The sequence below is a fragment of the Rhinoderma darwinii genome, chromosome 2 (assembly GCF_050947455.1).
Source record: "Rhinoderma darwinii isolate aRhiDar2 chromosome 2, aRhiDar2.hap1, whole genome shotgun sequence".
NCBI classification, from domain to species: Eukaryota; Metazoa; Chordata; class Amphibia; order Anura; family Rhinodermatidae; genus Rhinoderma; species Rhinoderma darwinii.
This window is the reverse complement of record NC_134688.1, coordinates 111,123,561-111,135,817: the sequence shown is the minus strand read 5'-3', so window position 1 is coordinate 111,135,817 and position 12,257 is coordinate 111,123,561.

Sequence of the window (12,257 nt, the reverse complement as noted above, 5' to 3'; positions counted from 1 at the left end):
CAGGGCCCATGTGTGATCCTGTCTGCTGGACCCTGTATCTAAGCTTAACACATGGTAGGCTTAGATACAGGGCACCAGTAGACAATAATCTTATACTGTATAAGATTACTGTCTGCTGGACCCTGTTTCTAAGCCTACCTAGTGATAGGCTTAGATACAGGGTCCAACAAACAGTATCACACATGGGCCCTGTATCTAAGCCTACCATATTTGTTACTAATGTTTTTTTTTGTTTGTGTTTTTTTTACAGGTTCAGTCGTTGGACTACGTCGGATTCGAGGACTACTTCGATGACATTTTTTATTTTCAATAAAATGGTTAATGAGGGTTGTCTGAGTTTTTTTTTATTTCAATAAAATATTTTTTCTGTGTATTTGTATTTTTTTAATCTTTATTACTACCGCCTTATTAATAGACGCTGGCTGACAGCGTCCATTACTAAGGCAGGGCTTAGTGTTAGCCGATCCAGAGGCTAACACTAACCTCCATTATTACCCTGATACCCACCGCCACCAGGGGTACCAAGAAGAGCCGGGTACGATCCAGTACTTGACCATCTGTAGGGATGGTCGGGTACTGGGTGCGGCTGCAGGCTGGTATTATTAGGTTGGGAAGTCCGAAAACAGTGGTCCTTCCCACCCTGGTAATGCTAGGCTGCTTCTGTGTTGTTTCTGGCTGGTTATAAAAATGGGGAGCCCACGTCATTTAAAAAAAATATAATAATAATAATAAATAATTGGAAAAAATGATGTGGGGTATCCTCCATTTTTCATAACCAGCCTGATACAACATAGCAGCAGCCTAGCATTACCAGGGTGGGAGGTCACTGTTTCTGGCCTTTCCTAGCGTGATAATACCAGCCTGCGGCCGCCCCAGTACCTAGTCATCGCTACAGATGTCGTGTACTGGATCGTATGCAGCTCTTCTTTGTACCCCGGGTGGCGGTGGGTACCGGGCTAATAATGGCTCTTTAGTGATAGCCTCTGTAACGGCTAGCAGAAAGCCCTGCCTTAGTAATGGACGCTGTCAGCCAGCGTCTATTCATAAGGCGGTAGTGATAAAAAAAATTAAAAAATACAAATACACAGAATATAAAAATATTTTATTGAAATAAAAAAAATAAAAAAACACACAACCCTCATTAACCATTTTATTGCGAAAAAAATTCCGTCATCACCGTAGTCCTCCAATCCGAAGTAGTCCAACAACCGAACCTGTAAACAAACACATAAAAAAGCAAAACAATTATTAGACTTACCTTTCCATGGTTCAGCACTGGAGCCGCAATGTCAGCGAGATGGGCCCTATATCTAATCCTATCTTGTGTGATACTGTCTGCTGAGCCACTGTGTCTAATCCTATCACTAGCTTTAGGATCGTAGTGCTACAGATATGCTATCTCATATATATGTATGTATATACATACACACACACATTTTTTTTTTTTGGGGGGGGGGAGATATGTATTGGGGCTATTGCCCGTGACCTATTAAGACCTTAGTGATACGACTGGCTGCTAGTGCTGCATCGTTTAGTCACTGAAAGCTGAGGGCTGTCGGCCATGAGAAGAAGTTTGGGGGGGCCCAAGAAGAACTTTTGCATCGGGGCCCATGAGCCTTTAGCTACGCCCCTGCTCCCACCCCTTTGCATCCCCCCCTGATAATTAGGAGGGAGCGGGGGCCCAGACTCCTTGGCAGTATGGGGCCCAGAAATTCCTGCGTGTGTCACAGGATTTTTAGGATGCGGCGCCCTCTTGGGACCCTCCTAAGGTATAGGGGGAAATGTGTGGCCTTTTGGTTCCATTTGCAACTAAGTCTCCCTTCTTCGGAGGGGAGGTGCGACCTTGATGCAGGCTCCTAGGTGGACTTTCGGTTGGCAGCCAGGGGCGTAGCTAAAGGCTCCATGGGCCCCGGGGCAAAAGTCCATTTTGGGCCCAACCCAAACTTCTTCTCATGGCTGACGGCCCGCAGCTTTCAGCTGCATCACTGGGTCTCCTAAGTGGCCCAACGATGTCACTAAGGTCTTAAAACGTCAGGAGCGATAGTCCCAATACATATGTTCCCCACAAAAAATGTGTGTGCATATATATAGCACTACGACCATATGGCTATGGATAAGATTAGATACAGTGGCTCAGCAGTCAGTATCACACATGATATGATTAGATATAGGGCCCAGCTCACTGACATTGTGGCTCCAGCGCTGGACCCAGGAAAGGTAAGTATAAGAAATGCTGTGCTTTTTTTCTGTCACAATTTTTTTTGTGTTTTTTTACAGGTTCCGTTGCTGGACTACTTCAATGACAGCATTTTTTTTATTCTCAATAAAATGGTTAATGAGGGTTGTGTGAAGGTATTTTATTAATATTTTCTCTATGTCCTTGTATTTTCGAAACTTTATTACTACTGTTTTAGTAATGGCCGCTGCTTGATTGACAGCGTTCATTACTAAGGCGGGGCTTAATATTAGCCGGTCCAGAGTTTAACACTAACCCCCATTATTACTCTGGTACCCACTGCTACCAGGGGTAACGGGAGGAGCCGGGTGTGATCCAGTACTCGACCATCTGTAGTAAAGATTGGGTACTGGTGGCCGCAGGCTGGTATTACTAGGCTGGGAAAGCCCAAAAACAATGGACGCTGTCAATCAGATAGCGGCCATTACTAGAGCAGTAGTAATAACGTTTAAAAAAAATACCAAGACATAGAAAATATACTTTTTTTAAATAAAAAAAGCCCCACACAATCCTGGTTAACCATTTTATTGAAAATAAAAAATGCCCTCATCAAAGTAGTCCTTAAATCCGAAGTAGTCCAACAACCAAACCTGTAAAAAAACACAAAAAATCCATTAGTAACGCAGGTGGTAGTCTTAGATACAGGGCCAATGTGTGATACTGTCTGTTGGACCCTGTATCTAAGCCTACCATAAGGTAGACTTAAATACAGGGCCCAGCAGACTGTAATCTTATACAGTAGAAGATTACTGTTTGCAGGAGCCTTGTATCTAAGCCTACCATGTGGTAGGCTTGGATACGGGGCCCATCAGACAGGATCACACCTGGGCCACATATCTAAGCCTACCATGTAGTAGGCTTAGATACAGGCCCTAGCAGACAGGATCACACCATGCCGCTCGCTGTAAAAAAAAGCGACATGCTCTTTTTTGCCGTGGTTCCACCTCTGACCACCTATTGAAATCAATGGGAGGCAGAGAAAGCATTTTTCACTCCGTTCTTTGCCCGCGGCGCTTAATGGCCGCAGGCAAAAAGCGTCACAAAAATTGTGGCAAGAATTTGCAGGCAGGTCAAAGTCTGCCTCAAAATTCCTTAGGCCGGGTTCACACGAGCATGTTCGGTCCGTAACATACGGATCGTATGTCGGCCGCATTTCCTGGACCGAACACACTGCAGGGAGCCGGGCTCCTAGCATCATAGTTATGTATGATGCTAGGAGTCCCTGCCTTGCTGCAGAAAACATGTTTTCAGTACGGGACAGTAGTTCCACGGAGAGGCAGGGACTCCTAGCGTCATACATAACTATGATGCTAGGAGCCCGGCTCCCTGGAGTATGTCCGGCTTACATATGGTCCGTATTTTACGGACCGAACATGCTCGTGTGAACCTGGCCTTAACGAATTTTGAGGCAGATTTTTCTGCCTGCAAAAAAACTCAGTGTGAACAGGGCTAAAGCCTATCATGTCATTGCGTTTTTGTGCTGCAATTTTCAAAATCGCGGCAATACTGCACCATTTTTGCTGTGATTTTTGTAATCGCAGTAAAAATAGTGCAGTTTTGTCGCGATTTTCACAAACGCGGCAAAACCACAACATTTTTACCGTGATTAAGAAAATCTTGGGAAAAATAGTGCGATATTGCCGTGATTGCGAAAATCGGGAAGCAAATGTAAAGTCATGTAAACATGAGTGATTGGGGGAGCACTTACTGTAGGAGCCCTGTAGTGATGTTCACAGCCCTCTGCAGTCTCTAAGGAGCAGAGGAATCGCTGTTTATCGGGCTGCAAACTGCAGGTACTGTACCCGGTAAGGTCTCAGGAGACGTCATGGCTGGTGGGCGGATCTTCTCTCCTGGGTGGAAGAAACTGACTTCTTTCAAGTTCCGCGGCCTCCGGTTTTAATGCTGCTTGTGCAGCACCCTCATATCATTGTTTTACAGAGGTGGTGTGGGTGGGCCCACGGGCACCCCTGGCTTTGGGGCCCGGTCGCAAGTGCGACCGCTGTGACCCCTATAGCTACGCCACTGGTGGCAGCCCAGGTAGAAGCCTTGGAGTGCATTTGGGTCTCCCTCAGCTTCTGCGAGGGGGGATCATTGATCCTCGATCCTTTGGGCCTATGGTTCGGAGGGTCAGGGAATGGTTATGCAGTTCAGTTCCTCGCTCCTTTAGGAGTAGGGCTGCTATAGACCGCATCCTTGTGCATTTTTTGGGTGGCACTCCTGCACTTTTTATGCACCTGGGTGATAGAAAGCACGACTCGGGCTTTCAAAGAAAACCAGCTCTCTGGAATAACCTACCACACACAATCCCATTAATTCCCAACATCAACAGTATTAAGTGTGCCCTAAAAACATATGACCCCTTCATTCAGCAGTCTCCCTCCCTCTCCTTGCACCCTAATGCATTTCATGTCTATCACACACAGATACTGACTGGGGGCAAGCAAGGTAGAGAGGGTCAGCCAGTCGAGTCATCAAAGTGACAAGGTAGGAGAGAACATCTGCCCTGCAAAGGGTTGTAATGATCATAGGGTTAGAATGGAGTTCCAACAGGTGGGACAAGTTTAAACAAGGCAGAGAGGACATTGGTATGGCTGTGAAACACTCAAGGTTCTTGAGCAGAATGACAGAACCCATCAACCATCCGAGTCAGATGGGAAGCCAATTAGTAGGCATAGAAATCGAGCAGGTCAAAGCCACCTCTAATTTTGGGGTGGCAGAGGAGATAGTGGGCCAAACTAGCAATTTTTCCAGACCTAACTAATTTATGTAATAAAGAGAATAAAGATTTCAAAAGAGAAAGTGGGATTTAGTTAGGCATAGTCTGAAAGAGAAGTTAGCTTAAAATAAAACCCCTAGACTTTTCATCAGGTTCTCCTAAGATATCTCAGGAAGTAAGAGGCTCATTTAAAACCTAGCAGGACTGGAATTGGGATATCAGGATAGTGGTAGGGACAAACTCAACAGTTAAGATTTAGTCAAATTAATTTTAAAGTTGGAAAGAAGGCAAAGCATCTAAATTCCGCCATGAGATCTGGGAGGGAGGTCAATGGGTAAGAAAAAAAAGGAAAGGAGATTGTTGGCATAGATGGCAGCTTTGTCCTTTGTTTCATTCATCAGGCCAGTGCATAAAGGGGTTCTATGGTCAGGATCAGTGGGAAAAGTGGGCAGCCTGGTAGCATTGTCATTGAAGATATGGAATGAGGAGGAATGAGACCATTGACCTTAACGCAGGCTGATCGGTTGTAGCACAGAGTAATCTGCCTTATCAATTGGGTACCCAGTCCTATATGACTTTTTTTCAGCTGTTAATTTCAGAAACTTTTGTGAACGTGACAATGTTAAAAAAAAAAGTGTCATGCATATACTGTATCTCGAAATGACCCACAAGTCAATAAATTTGTTTGTTGGCAATGTTGAAGCAACATAAACACTGTGACAAACTGTTATGCATATGTCACATGTATATGAACCATTTTTTTTACTTCTGAATTACAACAGTTCCCACAATTAACACATTTTATACACATACATAGTTTGCAGTCTATTGACATATTCTTTGCTATTCACAAGGTAATCTGCAGAATAAAATGGTACGGTAACCACAGGCTATTTGAGATTTCTGCAGCTCTGCAAGCCTATCATCAGCATGCTCCAGCAGGTAAATGGAGTAATTCAGAGAATTACATTATATTATACGTAGTTAGTACGGTTGAAAAAAGACACATGTCCATCAAGTTCAACCAAATAATTTATTGCAATTTATTGCATCAACAGATTATTCTCACACAAAATGTACAGTCCTGGCCAAAAGATTTGAAACTGACACAAATTTTAGTTTTCACCAAAGTTTGTTGCTTCAGTGTTTTTAGATATTTTAGGCTTCGTTCACATCTGCGTCAGGGCTCCGTTCCGACTGAGATTTCCGTCAGAATGGAGCCCTGACTGACACAAACGGAATCCATAGGTTTCCGTTTCCATCACCATTTCAATGGTGATGGATCCTGTGCCAATGATTTCCATTTGTTTTCGTTGTGCAAGGGTTCCCGTCATTTTGACAGAATCAATAGCGTAGTCGACTATGCTATTGATTCCGTCAAATTGCTCCTGGATGGTTGGGAGAAGTTACTCTTGGAGGATATTTAGATACCATTCTGTATTCATGGAAGTGTTCTTAGGCAAAATTGTGAGAGAGCCCACTCCCTTGGATGAAAAGCAACCCCACACATGAATGGTCTCAGGGTGCTTTATTTTTGGCATGACAAAGGACTCGTGGTAGCGCTCTCCTTTTCTTCTCTGGACAATCATTCTTTCAGATGTCCCAAACAGTCTGAAGGGGGCTTCATCAGAAAAAATAACTTTACCCCGTCCTCTGCAGTCGAATCCCTGTACTTCCTGCAGAATGTCAGACTGTATTTAATGTTTTTCTTGGAGAGAAGTGGCTTCTTTGCAGCCCTACTTGACACAAATGCCAGGCTCCAAAATCCTTCACCTCACTGTGCGTTCAGATGCACTGACACCTGCATGCTGCCATTCCTAATCAAGCTCTGTGTTGTACTGAACTTGTAGCTGAATCCACTTTAGGAGAAGGTCCGGGCACTTGTTGGACTTTCTTGGGCGCCCTGAAGCCTTCTTCACAGCAATTGAACCTCTCTCCTTGAAGTTCTTCATGATCCGATAAATAGTTGATTTAGGGGCAATCCTACAAGAAGCAATGTTCTTGCCTGTAAAGCCCTTTTAATGCAAAGCAATGATGACTGCACGTGTTTTCTTGGAGGTAACCATGGTTAACAGAAGAAGACAATGATTTCAAGCTCCATCCCAATTTTAAAGCAGCCAGTCTTCTCTTATAATTCAATAAGCATGAGAGGGTGATATCAGCTGCCATGTCCTCATTAATCAGGAGGAAAAGATCAGCACTCCTCAGAGGGGACGGACGCTTTATGTAATCTGTCCACTTTATGTTGCTCAGTTTTTCCACTGGCTATTCCAAATAAAGGTGATTTATTTGTACATTCCACAAGGAGTGCAGATCTTTTCCTCCTGAATATTGTTTCTGTGACGTGGAGATCGCTGACTACTTTGTGCACCTGGGAGGGTGAGCTGACATTCCTACTTTTATTTACTGCTTCATGTCCTCATTAACACTTTCTCCTGAGCTAATGAGAAGATCACTGAAATTATGTTAGCAGGCCATTTTGTGTCAGAGCTGAAATGCAGTGGAAATTGTTTTTTCGTGATTAAGTTAATTTTCATGGCAAGGAATGACTTTGCAATTAATTGCAATACATCTAATCACACTTCCTAACAATCTAGAGTTAATGCAATTGCCACTATAAAAACTGAAGCAGCAAACTTTGTGAATACCAAAATTTGTGTCCGTCTCAAAACTTTTGGCCAGGACGGAGGATGAGCTATATATTACTTCCTGAGACAGTGGCACTGTTGATGTTGTGGCCTCATACTAAATACTAGAAATTAATATTTCTTTATATATAGTGTCAAAGTACTTTCAGGCGTTTTACTATTTGGAGAAGCAATAAACAGATAAATAAATCATTTGTGCTTATTGCTTTTACATTAGATACAGGGCCGCACTGTGGTGAGGTGAGCTTCTTGCTCCAGGCAGTGGACTACTGCCTTTCTGAGGGGGCAAAGGCGCCACTGAAACCAACTGCGCCACCCCATCCTGCACTATAATTATACCTGCGTCTATAGGACGCAGATACAATTACATGGATCACTTGCGCTGGCAGGGTAAGAATCCCTAATACCTTGCCCTGCCAGTTAGCGCCTTTCAATGATGCAAGCGGCATGACGACATTATTGTGCTGCTTGTATTGTTCAGCTCCAGCAGACTTGGTCAGAAGAGACCAGGCCTACATTGCTAGAGGAAGGCGCGGGAACGTGATCAGGTGAGTATGTAAGGTTTATTTTTCCAGTTACCAGTGTGAGTGGCATTATGGGGGGGCACAATCTACAGGGGGCTCTATGGGGGGCACTATCTGCAGGGGGAACTGTGTGTGTGGGACACAGTGTATGGTTCTATTATAATCAGGGACACAGTGCATGGTGCTATTATAGTTAGAAATGCAGTGTATAGCGCGCTTATATTTAGGGGCGTAGTGTGTGGCACCATGAGAATTTTTTCTTTGTTTATAGGTGCGGAAATGTTCGAAAACTGAGGAGCTGAAGACATCTGAGCGGAAAACTGCAGGAATGGGCAGTGGCCGTAAGAAGTCATCATAGAGGTCTGGACTGGATAGAGAAAAAAAGAAAACAAATTACTAGAATCTGAATAGACGTCACCTGAGTAGATGTCAGTAGAATCACTCATTGTAAATGTTTATTCTGCCTCTAATCAGTACTGTAGACACTGTATGATCTGCAGTGAGACGATGGGTGGTATGATTATTTTTTTTTGTTGTAAAACAGCAACTCCCAGCATATCCTTACCATTTTTTGAGCCATGCTGGGAGCTGTAGTTTTTTGCCGTACAAACCTATACAACAGGGGTTACACTGAATTTGCAAATCATCTCTGTACTGAGCTGTATTTGTGCTGGTACTGTGGATATATGTCCTGAGCTTGGTTCTGATACTGTATATATGTAACGAGCTTGTTTCAGACGCTGTGTTTATGTATTCAGCTCTGTCCTGGTGCTGTATTTATGTACGGAGCTTGGTTGCGGTGCTGTATATATGTCAGATCTTGGTGCTAGTGCTGTATTTATGTACTGAGCTTGGTTCTGGTTCCATATATATGTCAGAGCTTGTTTCTGGTGCAATAATTATATAGGATATATTTATACTAACAAAATTGCAGTTCAGATGGATGTGTTGCAATTTATTGTCTATTTAATGGGAACTTGTCAGGTAGTTTTAACCCCTTGAACCGCCACCATGCGGTGATACATGACCTGACAATATTTCCAAACATTCCCCTGTATGTTTTTTTTCAGATGCAGCAAAATCTATAAAATCAACTTTAAAAATGGCGCACCTTTCCATGCTTGATTGACATCTTCCTGGCTGTTCTACATCATTACTGGTCTCCTCCAACTTTCTGGGATATGCCATTGCCTTGTACTTCATGGGCACACAGCGTACTGCGAGGTGTACTCTGCCTGGCTTCATCGCTGCACCGCGCATGCCAGGGGAGTACAAGGCAACAATGCATCCGCAAGAGTTGGAGTAGGCTGGTAGTGATGTAGAACATTCAGAGGGATGTCAATCAAGATCTGGGGGGCACCATTTCAATTTTCGCCTCAGGCAGAAGAAAATCTAGAATCCCTGATTAGATATACAGTATGGTCCAACATTGAAATTAAAGGGGTTGTCATTTAATAAAAAAGAGGCAGGTGATCGCCATGGGTCTTGCTTCTTTTACTCCTGGCGGTCAGGCTGCAAGGAATATGTAGCATTGTGAGAAAAAGATCAAATGTCCAGAAGTGGAGCAATTAAAGGGGTTTTCCCACGAGGGACATTTATGACATATCCACAAGATATGTGATAAATGTCAGATAGATGCGGGTCCCAACTCTGGAACCCGCACCTATCTCTAGAACAGGACCCATAATCCCCGTTCTACCTTCTTTGTGTGTCGGCTGATTTTTGACCATGAAGGTGAAAACAGCATAGCTTGCTCAGCTATAGGGATGTCACGATACCAGAATTTGGACTTCGATACCGATACTTCGTTTAGTATTGCGATATCGATACCAATTTCGATACTTTTGCCAACAGTAATAATAAAAAAAATTCTTCCGTTTTCTGATGTGAGGCGCGACGTGTGATGAATTTTGAACGCGCCACACATTAATAGTAATTAATCCCATCATGTTTCTCGGTCATAATGGGTTAATGTGTGAGGTACATGATGGGGTTAATTACTATTAATGTGAGGAACATGGAGGTTAAATTCATCGCACCTCGTGCCTCACATTAATAAGTGAATGAAAGCCGTGTTTATTTCATTTTTTTACAGCGTACATATCATAAATGATGCAAAAAAATTGTTGTGCGGGTTATTACGGCCGCGCCAATACCGAATATGTGAATATTTTATGTATTGAGACTTATTTTAATGTTTATTGTAAAAAAGGTGAATGTGTATTTTTTTTAAAATTTAACAATACTTTGTTTTTACTTTATTTTTAAACTTTAATGTACTGACATATATCAGATATGTGCCAGTACATTAACCTGTGGACGGATAGCACACAGGCAGTTTTTAGGACATACTTGGGTATGTCCTAACAACATGAAATATGGTAAGACAGCCCTGGGGTCCGTCAAATGACCCTGGGCTGTCTGCCCATATATGGCATGGCCCTCGATCGCGTTCCCTGTGACGCGATCCAGGGGCATCCCCCCTGCTCATTTTCTCCTGAATTCTGCAGTCCGCTGTGATCGCAGCATTCAGGGGAATAACGGCGGAGATGAGAGGTTTCTCTAATCTCCGCCGTTATAGAGCGGGGCTGCGGCTGTGTAATACAGCCATTGCCCCGCTCCTGACAGGAAGTGCACGCGCGGTCAGCATGAGGTGATGCGGCCGGCGCTGCACTAATGAGCGGCAGTTCAGGCACTGAGGACAGAACATGGGGGTGTTTTGTAGTGCGCCCGATATGTTCTGTCTTCAGTGCCGACGCTCATTAGTGCAGCGCTGGCCGCATCGCATCATCCTGACCCCGCGAACTTATCATGACTCAGGAGCGGGGCTGTGGCTGAATTACACAGCCGCAGCCGCGCTCCCATACATTCATGTATTACTATACTGAGCTGTGCGGCTGCGCAGCTCAGTATCGAAATACAGGAAATAGCGGTATCGAACCGTTTAGGGATGCACAGTATCGAAACAGTATCGAAGTTTCGATGCACCGTGCATCCCTACTCAGCTACGCTGTTTTCGTAAGCCCCATAGAACTGAATGGTTGTTACGGAAACAGCGTAGCTCGCATGCTACGCTGCTTCCGTAAATGCTATTCACTACTATGGGAGTTACAAAAACAGTGTAGCTTAGCAGGCTACACGGTATTCGTAACTCCCGGTCATAAAGTCAGGAAGTGGTTGGGAGTCAGTGATAGCAGACAAAGCTAGAACAGGGTTTATGGGCCCAATTTTAGAGTTAAATGCAGGTCCCAGGGGTGGAACCGCATCTATCTGACATTTATGACATATCCTGTGGATATCCAAAAAATAAAGTGTTTGAAGCAGCACAAATCCCGATATCAGGGGCGGTGACACGCTGTAAGATCAGACAAACCCAGTCTGAAGTAATGTAATCCTCAGAAAAAGCATGGTTGAATAGCGGCACACGTCTCCCAAAATTTCAATCAATATGTTCTTTTATTGGTCAAACATCCAGTAAAAAATGGCAACGTTTCGACCCGTGACAAGTGGAGGAAGATCCTCCATTTGTCACGGGTCGAAACGTTGCCATTTTTTACTGGATGTTTGACCAATAAAAGAACATATTGATTGAAATTTTGGGAGACGTGTGCTGCTGTTCAACCATGCTTTTTCTGAGGATATCCTGTGGATATATCATAAATGTCCCTCGTAGGAAAACCCCTTAAATGCTTCATCCTTATTAATCCACTAAATTAAAAATGAGTTCACAAAGCCACAACAAGGACGTAGACACTACTGTCCACTTTTATGTGTTTCAAACGCTCACCTTAAGGCTATGTTCACACAGGGAGGATACGCTGTGTAAAAGCACACAGCGTATCCGCCCTGAGCAATGCAAGGAATTCCGGCCGAAAAACTGCACCAAATTGTGGTGCAGTTTTACGGCCGGAATGTCATTTGGGGAAAACTGCATGTAAAAAAAAAAGTTTCATACTTAACTGTAGTCATGGTGACCCTCTGCTGTTCTGCAGCCTGGCCTCCTAGGATCACGTTTCATCCCATGTGACCGCAACAGCCAGTCACAGGCTGCAGCGGTCACCTGGGATGAAACGTCATCCCAGGAGGCCGACCTGGACAAAGAAACACAGTATCCTGGGTAAGTATAAGATTTT